Genomic DNA, 13755 nt, shown 5'->3' with positions numbered 1-13755 from the left:
TGTGCCGGATAAGGCAATTGTAGGCTGTTTCTTGCTGCTCCAAGTGACTGCAGCACTCCCAAAAGAGAACACATATCCACTGGTAGATCGTCTATCAGAAATGCTACCAGCCCAATCAGCATCAGTGTATCCATGCAACTGTATCTGAACCCAGTCTCATAAAATAGTCCATACTGCAATGTGGACTTCACATACCTGAGTATGCATCTAGCCGCATCCAAATGCGGTTTCCTTGGAGCCTGCATAAACTGACTTACCAATCCAACAGCATAGCTCAAATCTGGCCTGGTAATAGTCTTATAAATCAAGCTTCCTACTATGCGTCTGTACATAGTGGGGTCTTCTAGAAGCTCACCTGCATCTGCGCTCAGCTTCACATTCTGCTCCAAAGGAACTGAAATAGGCTTACAGCCTATCATCCCATATTTGGACAGCTGTATCCCACTTGGTGATCTAATCACCTCAATGCCCAAGAAATAACGCAGCTCTCCCAAATCCTTCATCTCAAACTTCTGCTTCAATAGCATTTTCACATGAAGGATATCTTCATCACTGTCACCTGTCATAATCAAATCATCAACATAAATGACAAGTAACATAATACCTTTCTCTGTTTTTCTCACATAAAGTGAGAAATTTGCCTTGGAAATCTGAAAGCCAATAGTGACAAGATACTGTCCTATCTTGTCAAACCATGCTCTAGGAATTGCTTCAAGCCATACAAGGCTTTCTTCAACCTGCAAACAAACTCAGGATGAACAGCATGCACATAACCTGGTGGCTGCTCCATATAGACCTCTTCTTGCAAATCACCATGCAAGAAGGCATTCTTTACATCCATCTGATGTAAAGACCATCCCTTTGATGCAGCCATAGCAATGACTGCTCTTACGGTTGCCATCCTTGCAACCGGACTGAATGTTTCTTCATAGTCAATGCCATATGTTTGTGCATACCCCTTGACTACTAATCTTGCCTTGTATCTGTTCACAGAACCATCTGCATTGTGCTTCACCTTATAAACCCACTTACAGCCAATTGCATTCTTATCTTTAGGCAAAGGTACCAATTCCCATGTAGCATTTGCTTCCAAGGCATCCATTTCTTCATCCATGGCTTCCTCCCATTTTTCTTTTCCCATGGCTTGCTCAAAAGAAGTGGGTTCTGGTTCCTATATCACTTTGACCATATATGCATAGTGAATGGCTGTAAATCCATCATATTTTAGCCTATCCACAGGATACCTAGCTCTCGTAGACCTGCGCAAAATAGGTTCACTCCCAGGTGCTCTGAAAACATCCCTGGTCTTCCTTACTCCAGGTGTAACAATAGAAGGAATACCCAACTCATCATCAATGCTCTGTTCTGAGCCACTGGATTCACCATCCACATAAGAGTGACCTGCATTCACATCAAACATGGGCTGATCAACCTTCTCTTTTCCTTTTCGTGATACGTGTTGAGATATCGAGCTCCACTCGTGATACGCCAGGGTGACCGTTGTATATTTATGTCACCGACTTGTCAGTTGCAGACGCGGTTGGTACACCGCCCATGAATAATAGCTACATGATAGCTATCCTTATCTACTCTAGTTCGTGGCTCAGTTAGTATGCCACCTTAGTTAGTTGAGTTTGGTTTGAGACCCATATATAGGGTTCTTCTATTTCTTTGTACTAGAGTTCTTTTGGCTTACACAACTAAGAAGAGGAAAACTGTTTTCAGCCTCCACCCTTGTGTGTCTTCCCCCGTTGTGCAAGCAAGAAAGCTTCAAGCGAGACTCCTTCCTTCTCTCCCACAATCTTGACATGGTATCAGAGCCTTGTTCGTGGTAAGGAGCTCAAGAAAGCAAGCCAAGCTCGCGGTGGTCTGGTAAGAGGAGCAGTGTTGCTTTCATTTCCTGTTTTGGGAGCAGATCTCTGCAGGTAGCACATCTGGAAATTGCAGGAGTGCATTGTCTCAGGTTGAGACGCCCTTCGCGGTGAAGCAAGAGGGCAGTATATGCTGTGGGAGAGGGCTTTAGCCCCTGGCGACCTTGTTTTTTTGATTTGAGGCCATTTCGGGGCCTGTTTTGCAGACGGAAGTTTTCTGCACGCACTCAGGAAAAGGCTCAGGTTTATGCTGTGCAGCCACTGTTCTACAGGTCGGTGAAAAGTTACTGTAGAAATTGCATCGTATGCTTGTGCGCAGAGACATTGGGAGTTTCAGAATTATCCTTGGTTCCTGTTTATGCAAAATCGTCACTAGGAAGTGATTGTGTGGTCAAATACCACTTTCGCCAGTTTTGCAGATTTGCCCTTGTGAGGGTGAAGCTGAGTTTTTGTAGTGACAGAATTTTTTGCAGCGTTCTGTAATGGCGTCTGACTCTCTTTCACAGATTGTAACTGAAAAGCTTGACAAGAACAACTTCCAGGCATGGAAGTTTAGAATGACGAATTTCCTTATGGGAAAAGGATATTGGGAATTTGTTGCAGGAAATGAAGAAGAACCAGTTCTTCCTGATGTTCCCAATCAACAGCAAATGCAGGCATTCAAAGCATGGCATGAGAGAGCCAGGAAAGTTATGTACTGGCTGTCAATCAGCATTTCAGACTCTATGATTGTGCATATTCAGGATGCAAGTACGCCAAAGGAGGCATGGGATACTTTGTCAAAAATGTACAGCACAAATACGCAAGCCAGGAAAATGCAGCTCAAGCAAGAGTTGCATAATGTGCAAAGAGAAAGTATGAGCATCAACGACTACCACATGAAGGTGAAGAAGATTGCAGATGCACTTGCTTCCATTGGGTCGCCAGTGGAAGATGATGATTTAGTTTCTGTGACCTTGAATGGTCTAGGAAAGGATTATGCACAGTTTCGGACATCCATTTCAGTTCGTGAAAGATTTCCTGATTTTGAGGAGCTGATTGCTCTTCTAATTTCTGAGGAGCAAAGAAATGGTGGTGCATCTTCTTCAGGAGGAACTTCAAAAGAAGCTGTCTTCTACTCAAATGCTGGAAGAGGTAGAGGCAGAGGTAGAGGAGGCCGATTTGGAGGCCGTGGTAGAAATCAGAATATGCAGCAAACTCAAGAAAACCAGTCCTATGGAGGAGGACGTGGTAACTCTAGAGGCAGGGGGAGCCAAAGAGGTCGTGGTGGATGGCAAAGAGGCCAAAATGCAAACAGTAATGTTGAATGCTACTACTGTGGTAAAATGGGTCATATGGCTAAAGACTGCTATAAAAAGCAGAATGACATCATGAATGGAAAACTGCAACAAGGGAATTATGCATCTTCTAGTAGACAGGGTGATGACAGAAATGAGCATTTGTTCTTGGTGCAGCACATGAACAATTCTATGACAAGTGCAGAAGAAAGCAATGATGTATGGTATGTTGACTCAGGTGCATCAAACCACATGACAGGTCATGCAGAATGGATGGAGGATGCAAGGAAAATGGAAAAACCAGGATTTGTGGAGACTGGTGATGATACTGCACATCCTATTGTGCAGATTGGAAAAATTCCCTTGTCTATGCAGGGTGGGAAAAAGAAATACCTGTCCGATGTATTTCATGTCCCGAATATTACCAAGAATCTGGTTTTAGTTGGTCAAATGGTTGAACAGGGCTTGCAGGTCAGATTTAATCCTCATGGATGCTTTGTTGAGGATATGAAAAATAAAGGTCGCTTGATAGCAAAAGGAAAGAAGAAGGGCAGAATGTTTACATTGGATGCAGACATGTCTGAATTGAGTGCAGCAATGTTTGCACATGGGACCGGTGTAGTTGCAGATATTGATATCTGGCATAAACGCATTGGTCATGTTAATGTACAGCGACTTAAATCAATGCAGGCCCAAAATATTGTTGTAGGATTGCCCAAATTCAAGGTTGCAGAAATGCATAAGGTATGTGAAGCCTGTCAGTTTGGAAAACAGGCAAGGAAACCATTTCCTAGACATGTTCAAGAGAGTGAGAAGCCATTGGAATTAATTCACTCTGATGTGTGGACAACTAAAGCTGCATCTCTTGGAGGCTGTCATTATTTTGTCAGTTTTATTGATGACTATAGCAGAAAAGTTTGGGTGTATTTTATGAAAAAGAAAAGTGAAGTTTTTGGGCATTTCAAAACTCTTAAAGCTATGGTTGAAAAAGAAACAGGCTTGCAGATAAAATGCCTAAGGTCAGATGGAGGGGGAGAGTACCTCTCAAATGAGTTTGCAAAGTTCTTGCAGGAGCATGGCATAAAGCAGCAATATTCATGCAGTTATACCCCACAACAAAATGGAATTGCAGAAAGGAAAAACAGGCATATTGGAGAGGTATCTCGTGCCATGCTCAATGAAAAAGACTTGCCAGATTTTTATTGGGCTGAAGCAGTTGCTACAGCAGTCTACATAATGAACAGGACTCCCACTGCAGCAATACATGGAATGACTCCAGAGGAGAGGTATACTGGTAGGAAACCAGATATTTCTCATTTGAAAATTTTTGGTTGCATTGCCTATGTACATGTGCCAGATGAGCTGAGATCCAAGTTGGATCCAAAAGCTGAGAAGTGCATCTTTATTGGTTACTCTCTGCAGCAAAAAGGGTATAGATGCTATAACCCTTCTACTCGTAAGTTTATAGTGAGCAGAGATGTTGTTTTTGATGAGATGAGTAGCTGGTATAAACCAGTAAATGTGATTGATGATGAAGATGCACAAAATGGTAATGCTACACAGAATTCACAGCAGCAGTCACAAAATATTAGTGGACCTGGAGCGTCCTCTAGCAGTGGTTCACATTCTTCGCCATGGACAGGCAGATTGAGATCAGGAGAATCTTCTCAAAGCAATGCAGATAGTGGTATGCAGGTATCACGAAAAGGAAAAGAGAAGGTTGATCAGCCCATGTTTGATGTGAATGCAGGTCACTCTTATGTGGATGGTGAATCCAGTGGCTCAGAACAGAGCATTGATGATGAGTTGGGTATTCCTTCTATTGTTACACCTGGAGTAAGGAAGACCAGGGATGTTTTGAGAGCACCTGGGAGTGAACCTACTTTGCGCAGGTCTACAAGAGCTAGGTATCTTGTGGATAGGCTGAAATATGATGGATTTACAGCCATTCACTATGCATATATGGTCAAAGTGATACAGGAACCAGAACCCACATCTTTTGAGCAAGCCATGGGAAAAGAAAAATGGGAGAAAGCCATGGATGAAGAAATGGATGCCTTGGAAGCAAATGCTACATGGGAATTGGTACCTTTGCCTAAAGGTAAAAATGCAATTGGCTGTAAGTGGGTTTATAAGGTGAAACACAATGCAGATGGTTCTGTGAACCGATACAAGGCAAGATTAGTAGTCAAGGGGTATGCACAAACATATGGAATTGACTATGAAGAAACATTCAGTCCGGTTGCAAGGATGGCAACCGTAAGAGCAGTCATTGCTATGGCTGCATCAAAGGGATGGTCTTTACATCAGATGGATGTAAAGAATGCCTTCTTGCATGGTGATTTGCAAGAAGAGGTCTATATGGAGCAGCCACCAGGTTATGTGCATGCTGTTCATCCTGAGTTTGTTTGCAGGTTGAAGAAATCTTTGTATGGTTTGAAGCAAGCACCTAGAGCATGGTCTGACAAGATAGGATAGTATCTTGTCACTATTGGCTTTCAGATTTCCAAGGCAGATTTCTCACTTTATGTGAGAAAAACAGAGAAAGGTATTATGCTGCTTGTCATTTATGTTGATGATTTGATTATGACAGGTGACAGTGATGAAGATATCCTTCATGTGAAAATGCTATTGAAGCAGAAGTTTGAGATGAAGGATTTGGGAGAGCTGCGTTATTTCTTGGGCATTGAGGTGATTAGATCACCAAGTGGGATACAGCTCTTGCAGAGGCAGTATGGATTGGACATGTTGTCCAAATATGGGATGACAGGCTGTAAGCCTATTTCAGTTCCTTTGGAGCAGAATGTGAAGTTGAGCACAGATGCCGGTGAGCTTCTAGAAGACCCTACTATGTACAGACGCATAGTAGGAAGTTTGATTTATATGACTATTACCAGGCCAGATTTGAGCTATGCTGTTGGATTGGTAAGTTAGTTTATGCAGGCTCCAAGGAAACCACATTTGGATGCGGCTAGACGCATACTTAGGTATGTGAAGTCCACATTGCAGTATGGACTATTTTATGAGACTGGGGTTCAGATACAGTTGCATGGATACACTGATGCTGATTGGGCTGGTAGTATTTCTGATAGACGATCTACCAGTGGATATGTATTCTCTTTTGGGAGTGCTGCAGTCACTTGGAGCAGCAAGAAACAGCCTACAGTTGCCTTGTCGAGCACAGAGGCTGAGTACAGGGGTGCAGCAATGGCTGCATGTGAGGTAGCTTGGTTGCATAAGCTACTTTATGATATGCATCAGTCTACAGATGGGCCAGTTGTCATTTATTGTGACAACATGAGTAGTATACACTTGGCAAATAACCCAGTCTATCATGCTAGAACAAAGCACATTGAGGTGCATTATCACTATGTGCGAGAGAGGGTTTTACTAGGTCTTATTGATCTAGTTTATGTCAGCACAGAGGATCAGGTAGCTGACATATTCACGAAGGAATTGGGCGCAGAGAAGCTGCGCAAGTTCAGAGACCTGCTTGGTGTGCAGGAATTGGGATTGAGCTCGAGGGGGAGTGTTGAGATATCGAGCTCCACTCGTGATACGCCAGGGTGACCGTTGTATATTTATGTCACCGACTTGTTAGTTGCAGACGCGGTTGGTACACCGCCCATGAATAATAGCTACATGATAGCTATCCTTATCTACTCTAGTTCGTGGCTCAGTTAGTATGCCACCTTAGTTAGTTGAGTTTGGTTTGAGACCCATATATAGGGTTCTTCTATTTCTTTGTACTAGAGTTCTTTTGGCTTACACAACTAAGAAGAGGAAAACTGTTTTCAGCCTCCACCCTTGTGTGTCTTCCCCCATTGTGCAAGCAAGAAAGCTTCAAGCGAGACTCCTTCCTTCTCTCCCACAATCTTGACAATACGTGCATACCACTATCTACATTGCTTTGAGAAGATTCTCTTGATCTCAATCTGCCTGTCCATGGCGAAGAATGTGAACCACTGCTAGAGGACGCTCCAGGTCCACTAATATTTTGTGACTGCTGCTGTGAATTCTGTGCAGCATTACCATTTTGTGCATCTACATCATCAATCACATTTACTGGTTTATACCAGCTACTCATCTCATAAAAAACAACATCTCTGCTCACTGTAGACTTACGAGTAGAAGGGTTATAGCATCTATACCCTTTTTGCTGTAGAGAGTAACCAATAAAGATGCACTTCTCAGCTTTTGGATCCAACTTGGATCTCAACTCATCTGGCACATGTACATAGGCAATGCAACCAAAAAATTTCAAATGAGAAATATCTGGTTTTCTACCAGTATACCTCTCCTCTGGAGTCATCCCATGTATTGCTGCAGTGGGAGTCTTGTTCATTATATAGACTGCTGTAGCAACTGCTTCAGCCCAGTAAAAATCTGGCAAGTCTTTTTCGTTGAGCATGGCATGAGATACCTCTCCAATATGCCTGTTTTTCCTTTTTGCAATTCCATTTTGTTGTGGGATATGACTGCATGAATATTGCTACTTTATGCCATGCTCCTGCAGGAACCTTGCAAACTCATTTGAGAGGTACTCTCCCCCTCCATCTGACCTTAGGCATTTTATTTGTAGGCCTGTTTCTTTTTCAACCATAGCTTTAAGAGTTTTGAAATGCCCAAAAACTTCACTTTTCTTTTTCATAAAATACACCCAAACTTTTCTGCTATAATCATCAATAAAACTGACAAAATAATGATAGGCTCCAAGAGATGCAGCTTTAGTAGTCCACACATCAGAGTGGATTAATTCCAATGGCTTCTTACTCTCTTGAACATGTCTAGGAAATGGTTTCCTTGCCTGCTTTCCAAACTGATAGGCTTCACATACCTTATGCATTTCTACAACCTTGAATTTAGGCAATCTTGCAACAATATTTTGGGCCTGCATTGATTTAAGTTGCTGTACATTAACATGACCAATGAGTTTATGCCAGATATCAATATCTGCAACTACACCGGTCCCATGTGCAAACATTGTTGCACTTAATTCAGGCATGTCTCCATCCAATGTAAACATTTTGTCCTTCTTCTTTCCTTTTGCTATCAAGCGACATTTATTTTTCATATCCTCAACAAAGCATCCATGAGGATTAAATCTGATCTGCAAGCCCTGCTCAACCATTTGACCAACAGAAACCAGATTCTTGGTGATATTCGGGACATGAAATACATCGGACAGGTATTTCTTTTTCCCATCCTGCATAGACAAAGGAATTTTTCCAATCTGCACAATAGGATGTGCAGTATCATCACCAGTCTCCACAAATCCTGATTTTTCCATTTTCCTTGCATCCTCCATCCATTCTGCATGACCTGTCATGTGGTTTGATGCACCTGAGTCAACATACCATACATCATTGCTTTCTTCTGCACTTATCATAGAATTGTTTATGTGCTGCACCATAAACAAATGCTCATTTCTGTCATCACCCTGTCTACTAGAAGATGCATAATTCCCTTGTTGCAGTTTTCCATTCATGATGTCATTCTGCTTTTTATAGCAGTCTTTAGCCATATGACCCATTTTACCACAGTAGTAGCATTCAACATTACTGTTTGCATTTTGGCCTCTTTGCCATCCACCACAACCTCTTTGGCTCCCCCTGCCTCTAGAGTTACCACGTCCTCCTCCATAGGATTGGTTTTCTTGAGTTTGCTGCATATTCTGATTTCTACCACGGCCTCCAAATCGGCCTCCTCTACCTCTGCCTCTACCTCTTCCAGCATTTAAGTAGAAGACAGCTTCTTTTGAAGTTCCTCCTGAAGAAGATGCACCACCATTTCTCTGCTCCTCAAAAATTAGAAGAGCAAACAACTCCTCAAAATCAGGAAATCTTTCACGAACTGAAATGGATGTCCGAAACTGTGCATAATCCTTTCCTAGACCATTCAAGGTCATAGAAACTAAATCATCATCTTCCACTGGCGACCCAATGGAAGCAAGTGCATCTGCAATCTTCTTCACCTTCATGCGGTAGTCATTGATGCTCATATTTTCTCTTTGCACATTATGCAACTCTTGCTTGAGCTGCATTTTCCTGGCTTGAGTATTTGTGCTATACATTTTTGACAAAGTATCCCATGCCTCCTTTGGCGTACTTGCATCCTGAATATGCACAATCATAGAGTCTGAAATACTGATAGACAGCCGGTACATAACTTTTCTGGCTCTCTCATACCATGCTTTAAATGCTTGCGTTTGCTGTTGATTGGGAACATCAGGAAGAACTGGTTCTTCTTCATTTCTTGCAACAAATTTCCAATATCCTTTTCCCATAAGGAAATTCGTCATTCTAAACTTCCATGCTTGGAAGTTGTTCTTGTCAAGCTTTTCAGTGACAATCTGTGAAAGAGAATAATATGCCATTACAGAACACTGCAAGAAATTCTGTCATTGCAAAGAACACAGCTTCAGCCTCACAAGGGCAAATCTGCAAAACTGACGAAAGTGGTATTTAACCACACAGTCACTTCCTAGTGACGATTTTGCATCAATAGGCAATAGGGATGATTCTATAACTCCCAATGTCTCTGCGCACAGGTATACGATGCAATTTCTACAGTAACTTTTCACTGACTTGTAGAACAGTGGTCGCACAGCATAAAATTGGGCCTTTTCTTGAGTGCATGCCGAAAACTTCCGCCTCCAAAACAGGCCCCGAAATGGCCTCAAATAAAAAAAACAGGTTCGCCATGGGCTAAAGCCCTCTCCCCAGCATATACTGCCCTCTTGCTTCACCGCGAAGGGCGTCTCAACCTGAGACAATGCACTCTTGCAATTTCCGGCTGTGCTACCTCTGCAGAGATCTGCTCCCAAAACAGAAAATGAAAGCAACACTGCTCCTCTTACCAAAACACCGCGAGCTTGGCTTGCTTTCTTGAGCTCCTTACCACGAACAAGGCTCTGATACCATGTCAAGATTGTGGGAGAGAAGGAAGGAGTCTCACTTGTAGCTTTCTTGCTTTCACAATGGGGGAATACACACAGAGGTGGAGGCTGAAAACAGTTTTCCTCTTCTTAGTTATGTAAGCCAAAAAGAACTCAAGTACAAGGAAATAGAAGAACCCTATATATGGGTCTCAAACCAAACTCAACTAACTAAGGTGGCATACTAACTGAGCCACGAACTAGAATAGATAAGGGTAGCTATCATGTAGCTATTATTCATGGGCGGTGTACCAACCGCATCTGCAACTGACACGTCGGTGACATAAATGCACAATGGTCACCCTAGCATATCACGAGTGGAGCTCGATATCTCAACACAGACTGGACAATCACTTTTCATGTTCACATTGACGTTTCTAAGTTTGCTGTAGGAGTGGTGTTGCGATAGCTTGGTAAACACAACTTAGACTATCCTGTGAGCTTTGCTAGCAGACAACTCACATATATGAAAATGAATTATTTGACAATGGAGAGAGAAGATTTATCCATGGTGTTTGCTGTAAAGAAGTTTCAGCATTATCTTTTGGCTATGCCTTTTAACTTCTTGGTTGACCACCCATCAAGCCCTGCTTTACCTTGTTAATAAACCGTGCACTACAGGATGCATAGCCCGATGGTTACTTATGCTTTTAGAATTTGACTTCTCTATGGTTGTGCATAAAGGAAAGTAGCATTATATGGCTAACCATATGTCTCTCATCCCCACGAGAGAAGCCGATGGACAAGGCATTGTAGACAAACCACTTGATGCCCATCTACTTAGCTTGTCCATCGCAAAATATTTGTTTAGAGTTGATTTGACACCTTATTGTGCAGATGACATAGTCTAGGTTCTTGAGCACGGACTCCCTGAATGACCAATAGAAAAAGCCCAATTTAGGCGAACCATTCTCAAAGTCCAACCTTATCAGTTGATAGCAAGCCAACTCTATCAGCTAGGGCAACACGGATTGCTGCGTAGATGTGTATGCAAGCATGAAATGCACGATGTGCTTGCAGAGGCATATGACAGAATAGTAGGAGGGCATTTCAGTAAAGGCACAACAAAGCCCATAAGGTGTTGTAGTCTCAGCTATGATGGCCTACTCATTTTTGAGATGCAGTACGATTCGTAAAGCACTGTGATGAGTGCCAGAGGACCAAGGTATTAGTATGCAAGGACAAAATGGAGTTGAGTCCAATCATTGCAAAGGAAATCATTCGAGAAATGGAGAATCAACTTCATTGGGCTAATCAATCCCGTAGAAGAATTGAAGTAGAAATGGAGAATCAACTTCATACTAGTAAATGTCATGAGCAAGATAGTCTCTGCTTCACGCAGTGAATGGGATGAAAAACTCATGGTTGCCTTATGGGTCTACCACATAGCTTACAAAATTGCAATGGGACATACTCTCTTTAGGTTGACCTACGGGACTGAAGAAATTCTACTTGTAGAGTTCTTTGTTCCTAGCCTGAGAATTGCTCATCAAGAGAGATGGGATGGAAAGGAGGCATGGATAGAGTGCCTAGTTGAGCTAGAATGCCTATCAAAAACTCAACTTCTAGCCACCCACATGCTAATATGCGAGAAGGAAAGACACAAAAGCTGGTTTGACAAGTATGTCAAGTAGTGCAATTTCGAACAGGGAGACTTGGTACTGCTATACTCAGTAAAAAGATGAAGTTTAGAGGGCTAGGGCCTTTTTGAGTTCACACCATCAGTCAAACTCGCAATGTGGAACTTGGAACCCTAGAGGGTGAGGGCATAGGATTTTTCAATGCTAGCCACATAAAGAAGTACTATCCTCCCACACATCCAATGTACGAGTCACCAATGTGGGAATCCCTTGTCAATGTGTGAGTGGCCACTATCACAGAGATTGATGATGAGGATGAGGAGGTAGTAGAACTAGTCCACCTAAGCATAACGATCACTGCCAAGCAAACACACACCTTCAATGCATTGATTGATGAGGGAGCTGACTTTAATGTCTTAACTCATGATCATTGGACTCACATTGGCAGGCCGCAATTGGCACCCACCAATGCCAAACTCAGCCCATATGGGGGCTGATCATATGCACTCTTGGGAAAGTACAAGGTTGTAGTCTCTATTGAGTCTAAAAGCATGCCAATGATATTTTATGTGTTGCCAAACACCAAGGATACATGTACGGAATCACAATTAGGATGCACATTTAAAAAGCAAGCTCATTGCAACGTCGACTATGAGTCCTAGCATATTCACCTCACCATAGGCAACGTACCTATAGTTACCACTTTCAGCAAGGGTTGCGTGACTCCAGTGAAGTTTGCAAAGCCATCGATAGCGAAAACCATCTCCAATGTACGTATAGTTACTGCTTTCAGCAAGGGTTGCACGACTCCAACGAATTTTGCAAAGCCACCGGTAGCGAAACCCACCACCAAGTCTAAGGAGGGGGTTGTGACTCGCCACTACCTGCCAACCCTAAAGACATGCAAATTGCTGGAGCCAAAACTATGACCCTTGAACCAAGGTTTCAATGGATACCTAAACATCAAAATCCGCCATCTAGGAGCACACATCATTGGCCCACAAAGCTAGAGTCCATAGTCGATGCCTAGGAGGCCAAGACACAACCATAAAGATCGATGTATGGTCAAGCCATGAGTGGGTCCGCAAGACCTTCTTGCAAGCCCAAGGCTACTATGAGGGCAATGCTTGGATTTGGATAGGTAAAGCCAAAATGGCCAAAGGCCCTACTCAAATGCCACCCTCAAGCTTGATTACATGAACCATTAAAACAGATTAGGCACTCAGGCCACAAGAGACTCAATCTGCTAAATCCAGGGAACCTCTGAAGCCTAGCCTTGCAAAATCTAAGGCAATCTATAGGCCAAAATCGTAGCCCACTACTAACAAATTGTCTCAACTTGGGCCTATTGGTGTCCCTCAACCCTCAAAAATACCATTAGTAGCCGCAGCCCAACCTATTGAACAAGAGACCAAGCCACAATTGCAGAAGCAACTAGAGCCACAACAATTAGCTGTGATGAACTCTCTAGTTCAGTCAAGCCCCAGCCACATGCATGCCTTAGATCCTCTCATGAGTGGAGATCAATTCTAACCTTGGCTATGGACTTTGTTGAGAACACGGGGGATGACTTGGTTGCTTACCTTAGACGCTTAGATGCCACCTTTTGGTTGCTTGCTAAAAGCTATGACCACTTGGACTTAGACCTTTTGGAAGAGCCTTGAGCGGTGCATATGCTACCTTGCTCATGGGAAGAATCCAAATTTGTATTTGTTAAGGTTGCTGAAGCAGCTGAGGAGTTAATCACCACCAAGATTTTCCGTGAGCAAGCACAGAAATGACACCTCATCACGTCATATGACAAGTGCACTGCCTATGCTATTAACCAAGAAATTGAAGAGATGAAGCAGCTTGTTGACAATGCCTCTTCTTCTTGAGGAAATGGTACACTCTCAAACTTCAATGGGAGTTTGAGGGCTATCAAATCATGACTAATGTTGAACAGAGACATGCTATCAAAACCTCAGAGTATGACCCCACTTAGATAGCTCCAACCTCCTACATGGTTTTGACAACAATTCGTAACAAACCCCCAGAAGAGCACCTCCTGACCCATTTGTCTTTAGATCATATCCTAACTGAGGAGGAGT

Source organism: Lygodium microphyllum, chromosome 15 (assembly GCF_053477565.2).
Source record: "Lygodium microphyllum isolate KBCC chromosome 15, Lygodium_microphyllum_v1.1.10, whole genome shotgun sequence".
Taxonomy (NCBI): Eukaryota; Viridiplantae; Streptophyta; class Polypodiopsida; order Schizaeales; family Lygodiaceae; genus Lygodium; species Lygodium microphyllum.
The sequence above is the reverse complement of the archived record's forward strand: the minus strand, read 5'-3'. Positions refer to the sequence as shown.